This window comes from Narcine bancroftii, chromosome 6, assembly GCF_036971445.1.
Source record: "Narcine bancroftii isolate sNarBan1 chromosome 6, sNarBan1.hap1, whole genome shotgun sequence".
Lineage (NCBI taxonomy): Eukaryota > Metazoa > Chordata > Chondrichthyes > Torpediniformes > Narcinidae > Narcine > Narcine bancroftii.
Genome location: NC_091474.1, coordinates 73,590,732 through 73,604,609, shown reverse-complemented (window position 1 = coordinate 73,604,609; position 13,878 = coordinate 73,590,732). Strand labels below are relative to the sequence as shown.

Here is a 13,878-nt window from a genome sequence, read left to right as displayed (position 1 = left end):
TTACTGGTTTGTATTTTGCTGACGTCAGCATTATATTCAGCCCAAGTTGATCTCCAGCATCCCAAGCACAGGGTTACATACTCGTGTGACTCTCAGTGGGTGCAGATTCGGAACACAAATGTTCTTTGTGTGTTTGGGGCGCTTTTGTTTAAAGCAATGAGAGGGCAGAGGAGCTTCACACCAGGAGCTGAGCTTCATGCACACAGAGAAACTCCCAAGTGTGATAATACTTTTAGCACACGCAAACACATGGAATAATCACAGAAGCATGATGGTGTGCAACATGGAGTGTTCCTGTACATCTGATGTCCTTTTTCATCAAGATGGGGAAGCTTTGTCAAGTAAACTGTTGTAGTCAAGTCGTGTTTATTTCTCGTTCATACCATACCCCTTGCAGTGTAAAGTGAAAACGAGATAGCGTTTCTCCAGACCATGGAGCTGGTTAGTTACATGGATAAATTACCTCTGAAACATTTTTTATAAATAACATTTCACTTATAAATATCAGGTTTCATATACTAGTCCTGTGTCCCTGGAGTTCAAAAACCTCATGGCTTGGGGAAAATTTGTCTCGTAATCTGGTCGTGAGGGCCTGAACACTTCGGTACCACTTCTCGGGTGTCAGGAGGGAGAACAGATTGTGGATGAGAGGTATGATGTCCTTGACGATGTTTATGGCTTTCCGCAAATAAAGGCCATTATAAATGACCATCGTGGCAGGGAGAGAGATCCCAATAATCCCCTCAGCCGTTTTTACTATCCTCTGCAGGGACTTGCATTCTGAGATGGTACAATTCCCCGAACCAGGCAGTGATGCTCTCAATGCATCCCCTGTAGAATGTAGTGAGGGTGGAGGGTTGAAGCTGAAATTTCCTCAACTTCCGCAGGAAGGAAAGGTGTTGTTGGACCTTCTTGGCAATGGATCTGGTGTTGGGGGACCAGGAGAGATCCTCTTCCAGGTTCACGCCAAGGAATTTGGTGCTCTTGATTATCTCGACGGTGGAGCCATCAATAGCAGAGAGTGGTCCCCACAGGCTCTCCTGAAGTCGACCACCAGCTCCTTTGTTGATGTTCAGGTGTAGATTGTTGTCTCTGCACCAGTCCATTTGTGATTACACCTCCTCTCTGAAAGCGGACTCATCGTTCTTGCTGATGAGTCCTCCCATGGTCGTGTCGTCAGTGAATTTGAAACTTAATGATGTGATTAGAACTGTATTTTGCTGTACATTCGTGGGTCAGCAGGGTAAACAGCAGTGGGCTGAGCACGCAGCCCTGCCCCACCCCACCCCGTGCTCAGTGCGATGGTGTTGGACATGCTGTTTCTGATTGGACTGACTGAAGTCTTCCAGTCAGGAATTCGAGAATTCAGTTACAGTGGAAGGTGTTTAGGCCCAGGGGGTTCAACTTCCTAATCAGGTGCTGTGGTATGATTGTGGTGAATGGTGAGATGAAATCTATGAACAGAATTCGAGTATGTGAGTGAGGAAAAAAAAGTTTAACAACCACTGCTCTCGGCCAATTGTTACTGAAATATTTTGCTTGAGAAAAATTGTCATTGGCCCATTTCCTTTGGAGTTATGAAACCGTCCACATAACGAGTCAATTAGTACAATTAAAATAGGGGTTTTCAAACTTTATCTTTCCACTCACATACCACCTTAAGCAATCCCTTACTAACTACAGAGGACAAATGGCATACAGATTACTTCAGGTCATATGTGAGTGGAAAGAAAAAGTTTGAAAACAGCTGGATTAATCTCATTATCCTGACAGTTAGACACTGATCTGGCAGTGCAGCGCTCCATCGGTGCTGGGCAAGGTTCGTTTCGCCTTGTTTGTGTGTTCCACTAAACAGTTTCCTGTTTCCATGGATTAATTTCATTATAATTGAAAAAGGAAATGCAAGAAGAGGATGTCAATATTATAGTGTCAGCAAAGATAATGTTATTGTGGAGCTTAATTCTTCTTGTATTGTAATGCAATACTGATTTCTATCTATCTGTATTATTGCATAAACATAGATGTTACTGTGCCTAGAAGCAGCAGTTTTCATTACAGATATATTCTTAGTTTTATTTGATGCATGTGAGATATTTTTGTCTCTTGGGGTTGTCCATGATGGGCCAGTGCGGTGATCAGAGATGTTAAGACAATGGACGGTGTCTCAGCTGTTGCTGTCTCAGCCCAGCATGTGTGCCTGTTCAGTGGATGTAATATTCATTCATGGCTTCAATGATGCCTGTGCCCACACTATCACACAGATCCTGGTTTCACAAGATTGCATCCATATGAACATGGCAATATTTTATTTAGTGAGGAGGTGGCAAAAGGATTGCGAAAGAGTTCACATTTGCTAAGTTTTGGAGGAGTTAGGGTAGAGGATGATTGGGGGTGTGGGATTTGGAAGCAGGAGCCATGTGAGGGCAAGCCCAGGTTTATAATGTGTCTAAAACCATGGTGAATCTTGTAAATAACAGCAAAAGGGTAATGCTGCACATTTCCATGGTCTTAGGAATTCTAAAACCAGGAATTGGAGCAGATATCAGGAGGTTTGAATGATCCAAATGAGTCCTGATCATTTGCTCTTGGGTGTGAGGGGAAATGAGACAAGACAATCATGGGCTGGAGACCACTGTTCCACAAGGAACAATCAGCTTAGCGTCTCTGTTGTTTGTGGCTGGATGTCGAGGATTGGAAAATTGCAAAGATACATGGAGGACGAGGAATTTTAAGTACATTTTAAATTTAGAGATACAGCTGCCCCAAGGGCCCACACTGCTCAATGACACTCACATGACCAATTAACGTCCTGACCTTGTACTCTTTGTGGAGCATGTGAGGAACCGCACATGGTCACGGGGAGAACATGCAAACTCCTTGCAGACAGCGCCGAGTTTGAACCCAGGTCTCTGGCACTGTAAATATCCTTGCACCGACCACTACATTACCCTCTTGTTTTTAAATATAAATTTTTTATATTTAAATTTAGACATACACTTTTGGCCCATGAGCCCGTGCCCCCCAATTGACATACAACTCTTGGTACGTTTTGTTCCGAGTTGGTGTTGCATAAGGATTTATTTGTCTGCCACCGTAAAATAATGATCAACAGATTTTCTGCAGTGAGTCTCGTTTACCCATCTTAATGCTGAGAAAGGGAATGGAAGTGAGGGCTCTGTGACTGGTCATTGAGCCTTTAGCCTCCGATCGTGGGTGCTCTGCCATCTTTGCACTGCCACATGTCCGTGCCATCACCCCTATGGTAAATCCACTTGGCATCTCACCACTCCGTCTACATCCTGCAGCGGCCACAAGGGGTTGCAGACTCTGGGGAAGCAGAGGACTGGCGGAGGGAACCAGGAAACTGAGATCATCCTTTATTTGAGAAGGAGAAGCAGAAGGATACTCATAGGAGTATCGCAGCGATGGACCAATGAGAGTGTCAAAAGCTGAAGGACACACAGGCCGTTGGCAACTTAAGGCGAGGAACCCACATATGTGGGCTGCTGGCGACTGCGGTCAAGGACTCGCTCCAGGCTGCGAATGGCTCAAGACTGGCTGAAGGGGTACCAGGTTTTGGAACTGGGATGTGAGAAGAGTGTTGAGGTGCTGAAGGCTTCCTGAATGTGTCAGATGTTTTGATCTGGAACTCAGGTTATTGATGGTTTGGACTGGATACTTTGCGGCTGTAGAGGCAGCGGGAGCACTGGAGGTGAATCCAGGACCACTCAGTGACTCTGGGGATCTCTCTCTTTTACTCTTCTTTCTCTGGCAGATGCTGAATCTTTGTCTATCTTATGGTAGACTAAAAGAACTTGCATGTAATATTACGTTCTCTTTTTTGTCACAAAAAGAATCTTAACTAAGTCTCTGGAATTTTCAACTGGAGAAGAGGGGAAGCTACGTCATTGAAGGTAGAAATAGATTTGTCAGTAAAGGAATCGGGGATCAGAGGAACAGAAGTGAAGTTGAGGTCAGCAGCATGAGCTCTGAGCCTTGCTGGATGATGACTGAGCAAGCACATCTCCCAGCCGATTTGGAACATTGGCTCAAAATAACTGTTTTGTACGTCTCACTTCCTCAGGATGTTGCCAATAACTGCAAGATTTTGGAATATCGTGTTTGTATTTCGTGCAAAGCCCAGAGTTTGTATGTAGGAAGCTTCCGCAATCATTGATATGTTCTGACAGTGTGGAGAGTTGGGTATTTTCCAGGGACTTTGGAGACAGGGTTAACTTAAATGGGTGCCTGCTAATTTTGTCTGTTGAAATACAATGTGATGGTTCTTGCTACTGTCAGTAGGAGCCTGCAGTGCCCAATAAGGTACACATTTACAGTCCAGCTGTGACCACAGTTTAAAATAATCATGCACTGCGTACATTTTGTAATGTTCTGAAGCCAGGGTTGTTAAATAAAGGCAGGTTTTGCCTTTAATTGTTTTATCTGCTTTGAGAATGTAACATTAAACTGAAGTCTTGACTGGTCCCCAAGGAATCTAACAGTGTTTGAAAGGGGGCAGGAGAGTTATTGTACTCCTGGTAGCAGATATCCTGGTATCCTCTGCTGTGTCTGTGGGAGCTGGCCATACACGTGAACGGTTGGGTTTCCTGTGAAGCGTTTTGTGGAGTTCATAGGTTGCTGCAATAATGCATGTGATTTATAGGTACAGTACAAACCCTCGGTGTCCGACACCTATGGGGATTGGTAGGTGTCAGATGAATATATTTTTTGGTTGCTTGAGACAGTGCCTAATTAATACACCTGCATCAGAATTCTTCTTTCTTTGGCTTGGCTTCGCGGACGAAGATTTATGGAGGGGTAATGTCCACGTCAGCTGCAGGCTCGTTTGTGGCTGACAAGTCCGATGCGGGACAGGCAGACATGGTTGCAGTGGTTGCAAGGGAAAATTGGTGGGTTGGGGTTGGGTGTTGGGTTTTTCCTCCTTTGACTTTTGTCAGTGAGGTGGGCTCTGCGGTCTTCTTCCAAGGAGGTTGCTGCCCGCCGAACTGTGAGGCGCCAAGATGCATGGTTTGAGGCGAGATCAGCCCACTGGCGGTGGTCAATGTGGCAGGCACCAAGAGATTTCTTTAGGCAGTCCTCGTACCTCTTCTTTGGTGACCTCTGTCACGGTGTCCAGTGGAGAGCTCGCCATATAACACGATCTTGGGAAGGCGATGGTCCTCCATTTAGGAGATGTGACCCACCCAGCGCAGCTGGATCTTCAGCAGCTTGGACTCGATGCTGTCGACCTCTGCCATCTTGAGTACTTTGACGTTAGGGATGAAAGCGCTCCAATGAATGTTGATGATGCAGCGGAGACAACGCTGGTGGAAGCGTTCTAGGAGCCGTAGGTGATGCCGGTAGAGGACCCATGATTCGGAGCCGAACAGGAGTGTAGGTATGACAACGGCTCTGTATACGCTTATCTTTGTGAGGTTTTTCAGTTGGTTGTTTTTCCAGACTCTTTTGTGTAGTCTTCCAAAGGCGCTATTTGCCTTGGCGAGTCTGTTGTCTATCTCGTTGTCGATCCTTGCATCCGATGAAATGGTGCAACCAAGATAGGTAAACTGGTTAACCGTTTTGAGTTTTGTGTGCCCGATGGAGATGTGTGGGGGCTGGTAGTCATAGTGGGGAGCTGGCTGATGGAGGATCTCAGTTTTCTTCAGGCTGACTTCCAGGCCAAGCATTTTGACAGTTTCCGCAAAACAGGACGTCAAGCGCTGAAGAGCTGGCTCTGAATGGGCAACTAAAGTGGCATCGTCTGCAAAGAGTAGTTCATGGACAAGTTGCTCTTGTGTCTTGGTGTGAGCTTGCAGGCGCCTCAGATTGAAGAAACTGCCATCCGTGCGGTACCGGATGTAAACAGCGTCTTCATTTTTGAGGTCTTTCATGGCTTGTTTCAGCATCATGCTGAAGAAGATTGAAAAGAGGGTTGGTGCGAGAACGCAGCCTTGCTTCACGCCATTGTTAATGGAGAAGGGTTCAGAGAGCCCATTGGTGTATCTGACCCGACCTTGTTGGTTTTCGTGCAGTTGGATAACCATGTTGAGGAACTTTGGGGGGCATCCGAGGCACTCTAGTATTTGCCAAAGCCCTTTCCTGCTCACGGTGTTGAAGGCTTTGGTGAGATCAACAAAGGTGATGTCGAGTCCTTTGTTTTGTTCTCTGCACTTTTCTTGGAGCTGTCTGAGGGCAAAGACCATGTCAGTAGTTCAACTGTTTTCGCGAAAGCCGCACTGTGATTCTGGGAGAACATTCTCGGTGACACTAGCTATTATTCTATTTAGGAGAATCCTAGCAAAGATTTTGCCTGCAATGGAGAGCAGCGTGATTCCCCTGTAGTTTGAGCAGTCTGATTTCTCGCCTTTGTTTTTGTACAGGGTGATGATGATGGCATCACGAAGGTCCTGAGGCAGCTTTCCTTTGTCCTAGTAGAGCTTGAAAAACTCATGCAGTTTGGCATGCAGAGTTTTGCCGCCAGCCTTCCAGACCTCTGGGGGGATTCCACCCATACCTGCTGCTTTGCCACTTTTCAGTTGTTCAATTGCCTTATATGTCTCTTCCCGGGTGAGGACCTCATCCAGCTCTAGCCTTAAGGGCTGTTGAGGGAGCTGGAGCAGGGCGGATTCTTGGACTGAGCGGTTGGCACTGAAAAGAGATTGGAAGTGTTCTGACCATCGGTTGAGGATGGAGATCTTGTCGCTGAGGATGACTTTGCTGTCTGAGCTGTGCAGCGGGCTTTGGACTTGGGGTGAGGGGCCGTACACAGCCTTTAGAGCCTCGTAAAAACCCCTGAAGTCGTCAATGTCCATGCTGAGCTGGGTTCGTTTGGCGAGGCTAGTCCACCACTCATTTTGGATCTCCCGGAGTTTGCGCTGAAGATGGCTGCATGCGCAACGGAAGGCTTGTTTCTGCTCTGGCCAGGACGGCTTTGCAAGGTGAGCCTGGTGGGCAGCTCGCTTCTTTGCCAGCAGCTCCTGGATTTCCTGGTTGTTTTCAACGAACTAGTCCTTGTTTTTCCTGGAGGAGAAGCCCAGTACCTCTTCAGTGGATTGCAGTATGGCAGTCTTCAGCTGATCCCAGAGGGTTTCAGGGGACGAATCCGTGAGGTGGATTGCATCCTCGAGCTTTGCTTGGAGGTTTGCCTGGAAGTTTCCTCTCACTTCATCTGACTGCAAGTTTCCAACATTGAACCTCTTTCTGGGGGCTTTACTGTTCCTGGACTTTGGCTTGAAGTGAAGGTTGAGCTTGCAGCGAACAAGCTGGTGGTCAGTGTGGCATTCCGCGCTGGGCATGACTCTGGTGTGGAGCACATCTCGTTTGTCTCTTTCTCGCACCAGGACGTAGTCCAAGAGGTGCCAGTGTTTGGATCGGGGTTGCATCCAGGTAGTCTTCAGGCTGTCCCTCTCCTGAAAAAGGGTGTTTATAATGACAAGCCGCTGTTCTACGCAGAGCTTCAACAGGAGGCGCCCGTTGTCGTTGCACTTGCCGACACCATGCTTGCCCAGGATTCTGAGTCTTTGCCGACGTGAGCGTTGAAGTCGCCAGGATGACAACCTTGTCGGCTGTAGGGGTGCGTTGAATGAAGTTGCGCAGATTATTGTAGAACTTGTCCTTTTCTGCTGGTTCCGCTTGGAGGGTTGGAGCATAGACACTGATGAGGGTGATGCGACGCTTGTTTTAAGGGGGAGTTGCATGGACAGGATCGGGTCCGAGTGGCCTGTCGGGAGGTTTTCGAGTTTGGAGGCAATGGAGTTCTTGACCATGAAGCCTACGCCAGATAGGCGTCATTCATCCATCGGCTTGCCAGACCAGTAGAGTGCGTAGCCTGCGCCACGTTCTTGGAGGCTGCCTACATCTGCCAGGCGGACTTCACTGAGAGCGGCTATGTCTATGTCGAGTCTGAGGAGTTCATGTGCGATGAGGGCAGACCGACGTTCAGATCGGTGGCTGTCAGCCTTGTCTAGCATGGTTCTGATGTTCCAGCATGCTAGCTTGAGTTTGTGAGCATCTTTTGAGGGGGAGGACGTGGAGGGGGAGGACGTGGACATGTCCTCGGACCTGCGCAAAGGAGCTTTTAGGTGGAGTGCAGTGTGCGCAGTATTGGCCCCACCCTTTACACACATGGTTCGTGTGCCGTGGCCAAGCAAGCTTGGACGTGGCAGCGAGGTCCTTGGGTCGTAGGTTTTATATCGGAGTGGCCTTCTCCTATGCAGGTTTCTTACCCGGGCTGGAGGGGCCTGCCTCCCCTCCTAGGTCGGACCATACTGCCCGGACGGGGACCGGGGCCGCCGCTGCTTTCCCTGAGCCCGGACCGGGGCCGCCTCCTCCTTCTTTCTGCCCGGACCGGGGCCTCCGCCTGCTTCGCTCTGCCGAGGCCGGGGCCACCGCCTCCCCCTTGCTTCTGCCCGGACCGGGGCCTCCACCTGCCTCACTCGACCAAGGCCGGGGCCGCCGCCTCCCCCTCTCTTTTGCCCGGATCGGAGCCTCCGCCTGCCTCACTCGACCGAGGCTGGGGCCGCCACCTCCCCCTCGCTTTTGCCAGGATCGGGGCCGCCGCCACCTACCCTCTGCCCTGATTGGGGCCGGGGCCACCGCTGCTTTCCCTGTGCCCGGACCGGGGCCGCCGCCTCCTTCTTTCTGCCCGGACCGGGGCCTCCGCCTGCCTCACTCGACCGAGGCCGGGGTTTAAAAAGACAAAAATTCAATACTTACACTGAACAAACTTTACTTGCATGAATATATAAACTTCAGAGCATTTTACTTTATTTTCACTCACAATCTTTGAAAACAATTAACCGTCGCTGCATCTGCAGGTACCTCCCACTCTACAAAAGATGAACAATAACATTAGAGATATTTAACCTTTATCCTGCCCCAAGTTTACAGATAAAGCCTCTGATCGGGGCAACTCTCACTAAGCAGGGATAGGTCAACACTTTAAGAGAGTCACCCCAACAGCGAGGGGCATCAACCAGCTCTTTACCCTGGGCGATGCCATTGCTGTTTCACACATCTTTATTCAAACAGCTGCTATGAGCAAAGCCCGACCAAGGCCCTCCCTCCGCTGGCTGGATATTTGCTCCCATCTTCACCAAAGCTTTATGCATTACTTCAGAGAACATTTACTTTTACAATTTTAAACTTACAAATTTTACCTATTATTTTATTCATAGTTATTTTCCCTTTTTTTTTGCCAGTTGCTTGAGGCTGCAGGTTGCCTGAATTCCGGATACCAGGGCTATTACTGTATGCAAAATATTGAAGTGCAGCATTGCTGTCTCAATACCTGCAAGGAGTAATTAGTTTGAAGACATGTCTTCACACTGAAACTCCTTCTGCTGGCCTGTTATTTCCTCAGAGCCAGCTCCCAGAGAGTGAGCTCTATGCAATGTTGCTTCTGCAGAGCTATGGGTAAATGCATTTTGCTGATAGCAGTCATTAACAGATCTTCTGGTGTCCTTTTTGCCATTAACTCATCTTGCTACTGCTCTCTGTTCAGCGACAGCCCACAGGAGGAGGCAGTTTTCTCTGGCCCATAATAGGTGCACGAAAACCTCATCCAAACTTTCCTCCTCCTCCTCACTCTGCAAGTGTAGAGCCAGACACGTGTGTTGAATATCTATTATTTTTCTTAACTGCAGAACAATGCTCTGCCATTTCATTGCAAAGCTAAGTATCGGTTTACAGGAGACCTAATGAAAGAACACCAGCATTCACCAGCGTCAACACTTCAATTTTCCGCAAAGCTTTTGCTGATATTGTCAAGTGCTTGGGTCATGTCATTTGGGCATGTACGTGGAAGAAAATTCCATCAACGTAACCTGGCTGCTCCAGCCCCCTGCCAAAAGCAGCACGGCAGAGACATGAAACATGATGGTAAATGGTTGTTCAAAAGTAGGCTTTGCAGTTGCATAACACATGTTATTTTTGGGCTGTCGGGAGACTAATTTACTGCAGTTTTTCTCCCATCTTGCACAAAGTGCCTTTGAAAATCATAAAATGGTCTGCCTTGTCAAAAGTCCTCTTGTTAATTTGTTAGAATACAGTCAGACTTCTCCCTCCCCCCACCCCCAATTCTCTTTCTGCTCTCTAATGTATTTGTTGTGAAACGTTGTACTTTATCAATGCTACACTTGTCAAATCCAGGATCAGACGAGTGTAGAAACAAAACGTCATGCGTTCTTCTATCTGTTCAGTGCTTGGTAAACAATTTCATATAATCCTTCAGCTGCTTACTGGACTGATGGGCCTCTTGTGTCAAAGCTAATTTATAGTTGTCACTTTTCCCTTTGGAAATATCTTTGCATATACTTTCCCACATGTCTCACCTAACATTTGAAATGAGCTGCTGAAGTTTAAAATGTATTTGTCATGTTCTTTGGTAACGGATGTTAAAAGGGGGAAAAAAGGCTTACATTTATACATTAGCTTTCCTCCATTCCAGGTTCTTCCAAGTGTTTTTTTAATCAAGGTGATAAATTTGGAAAGTTTCTTCTTTCTCTTTTGTTTGTGAATTCTTAGGTGTGGAGAATAAAGTCTCAGCCTGTCTAATCTCTCCTTATCACTTGAGCCATCACGGTCTGATATGGGAACACCAATACCCCCCCCCAGTGTAAAGCCCAGCAAAAGGTAGTGGACGCATCACAGGTAAAACCCTCCCTAACATCGAGAACATCCACGGGGAACGCTGCCGTCGGAGAGCAGCAATTGTCAAAGATCCACACCAACCCGCACATGTTCTATTCTCGCTGCTACCATCAGGAAAGAGGTGTCGGTGCTACAAGACTCGCACCCACCAGGTTCAGGAACAGCTGCTCTCCCTCCACCATCAGACTCCTCAACCACAAACTTAATCAAGGATCCTTTTACATTTTATTGATTTTTTTTCTCTATCTCTCTGTACTGGACAATGAGTTTGTTTACATTTCTTTATTAGTTTACATGTATACATTATGTACAATATTTTTTGCCAATAAGTGGTAATTTTGCTTTGCCTGCAGGATAAAGAATCTCAGGGATGTTTATATGATGTATGTACTCTGACAACAAATCTGAATCTGGAAACCCCCCCACACTCCTGGAAACAACCCCATGAACCCTTTATCCCCTCTTTCCAGTTTAATGACTTTCTTCCTATGGTTAGGCAACCTGAAATGCAGGCTGTACTCCACGTGTGGTCTCACCAATTACGTCCCATGACAGGTCACACTTTGTATAGCAAAGATAAAGATATATAACCAGCATTTCGGGCTTGAGCCCTTCCTCAAAGTATGAGAAAAATGTGGGCAGGCACCTGAATAAAACTGGGAGAGGGAGAGAGGACACACCAGCAAACAGGGGGAGGGGGGTATGGCTGTGAATGGAGAAGGAAGGGGGTGGAGAGCTAAAGGAAAGGAGACAGAGGGACGGGGAAGAGAGAGCGAACAAGTAACCTAGCAGAAACCAGTGAGGTCTGTGTTAATGGTGTCTGGTTGGAGAGTAACCAGATGGAATATTAGCTGCTGCTCCTCCAACCTACGGGTGACCGAGGTTTGGGAGTGCACGAGGCCACATGTCAGCACGGGAATAGGCGCAGAGGTGGAATGATTGGTCTTTGGGATATCCCTGTCATTGATGCAGACAGAGCGAAGGTGCTCCCAGTCTGCATCCAGTCTCTTTGGTGTAGAGAACAGGAGGCGACTCCTGCAGGTTGACAAGTGAAGTGCTGCTTCACTTGGAAGAACTGGTTGGGCCCCCAAATGGCGGTGAGGGAGGAGGTGTGGGCGCAACTGTGACACTTCCTGCAATCACAACCACAAGGTCTTTGGTTCGATTGGCTCCTGAAAAGTCGTTCTGTTCTTGTTTTGCTTACTATTTCCGAGCTCATTTTCTTAAATTGAACCTCCTGTGGATGCAGCTATCCAGCTGGTTCAGTCAATAAATAAATTATGGCAACGTTCAGAAGTGAACAGCGAATCCTTTGGGTGTGAAAAGTTTTATTCTGTGTTACATACCAGATAGCAGAAATAGAAATTAGCCCAGACAGTGTTTTTTTTATTTAAAATAATATTTTTAATTATGAATTAACAATAATAACACCGTATCAAATTTATCTAAACTTATCTACTTAACTCCCAACTATGCAGGAATATACTTATGTGTGTGTGGAATACCGCAAGCCAATACAGCCTGAGCGCGATTCTGGAAAGGTAGTTCAAAGTTCAGTCTCAGAAAATTTAGCATTAACATGCAGGCTTGAAATTGATGCAAAGGAGTTGTTGAGATGCTTCGAGAGAAAAGTCCTTTTCAGACAAGTGACAATCAAAACTTCCCTTGTCCAAGAGCTCTGCTTTAAAATGCTGTGTCCTTAAAATGGCCCCTGAGCAAAATGTGTACCGTGCCTTGGATCTGTTGGTTACATGGTCTCTGCACCCGTGTTTTCCAGCGCCACTTCTCTCTCTTCAGAAGTAGTGAATTTGAGTACAGTACACGCTGTTCTAGCCTGTCAGCTCACAGCTTGATTTGTTCTCTAAAGTGACAGTCCCACTCAAAATAAAAATGAATTCAAAATTGGAGCACATAATGTGGCTGGAAACAAAGGGAGTAATTCTGAAACTTCGGTGCAGGCGCTGCAAAACGATAGTTTACTACCAGGGTGCAGGATTTGAAAATCCAAAATCATCCTCTCCTTGAAATAATGCAATAGGATTACTTCGACTGCAATCCCAAATGAGCCATTCAGCCCGTCTGGTTTATGTTAGTGTTGATACTCCTCCGCAGCTTCCTCTATCACACTCCTTCAGTGCACCCTCTCCTGAGACCAACTGCACTGTTCATCTCAGCTTCTCAAGGTGAGTGAGAGGGGAGAGGTTGAAGAGCAACCTGAAAGGTGTTCACTCGGAGGGTGGTCTAAATTTGGGATGAACTGCCAGAGGAAACTAGAAGTGGCCAAGATCCTGACATTCAATAGCCATTAAGACAGATATGGGGAGAAAGTGATGGGGCAGAGTTGATGAGCTGAATAGCCTATTTCTGTTCCTGTGATTTCAGATTTATTGTCAGAATACGTAACGATATCACATACAACCCTGAGATTCTTTCTCCTGCGGGGGAGGCAGAATTACCACTTATTGGTAGTGCAAAAAGATCTGCATGCAAATAAACAAATAAAGAGATGTAAAAAAAACTGTGCAATACAGAGAGGAAAAAATCAATTAAGTACAAATGTAAGAGTCTTTAAATGAGTCCCTGATTGAGTTTGTTGTCGAGGAGTCTGATAGTGGAGGGGAGCAGCTGTTCCTGAACTTGGTGGTGTGAGTCTTGTGGCACCAATACCCAGTGGTGCCAAAAATGGTGACAAGGAAATGCAGGAGCCTGCCCCGTGAGGTACTGGATCAGTGCCCCGGTAGGCTCCGGCAATCCTGCACCCTTTCCTGATGGTAGCATCGAGAACAGAGCACGTGGTGGGTGTTGTCGATCCTAGGTGATTGCTGCTGCTCTATGACCGTTCTCCAGTAGATGTTCTCAATGATGGAGGGGGTTTTATCTGTGTTGTCTTGGGCTGTGTCCACTACCTTTTGGAGCTCAGGGGTATTGGTGCCCCCATACCATGATGCAGCCGGTCAGCGCCCTTTCCACCATTCACCTGTCAAAATTTACCAGGGTTTCCGATGTCATACCAAACCTCCACAACTCGTAGAGGCATTGACGTGCTTTCTTTACAATGCCATTAGTGTTTTGGCTCCAGGAAAGATCCTCCGAGATAGTGACTCCCAAGAACTTACTGTCTTATAGATAGGAAGGCCAAAACTGCAGGCAAATAGCCCAGAATTCCAACGAACCTGCTCCATGCTCTACAGTATTCTGTGAAATGCTGCAGATGTCCTTCCAAAGCTG

General features: G+C 47.0%; 1 protein-coding gene across 17 annotated transcripts in view; it reads left to right on the top strand.

The window, feature by feature from the left end:
* The window catches only part of ndst2a (N-deacetylase/N-sulfotransferase (heparan glucosaminyl) 2a), a 287,537-nt gene that overhangs the window by 171,663 nt on the left and 101,996 nt on the right, over positions 1–13,878 (top strand). The gene's annotated exons all lie outside the window — the stretch shown is intronic.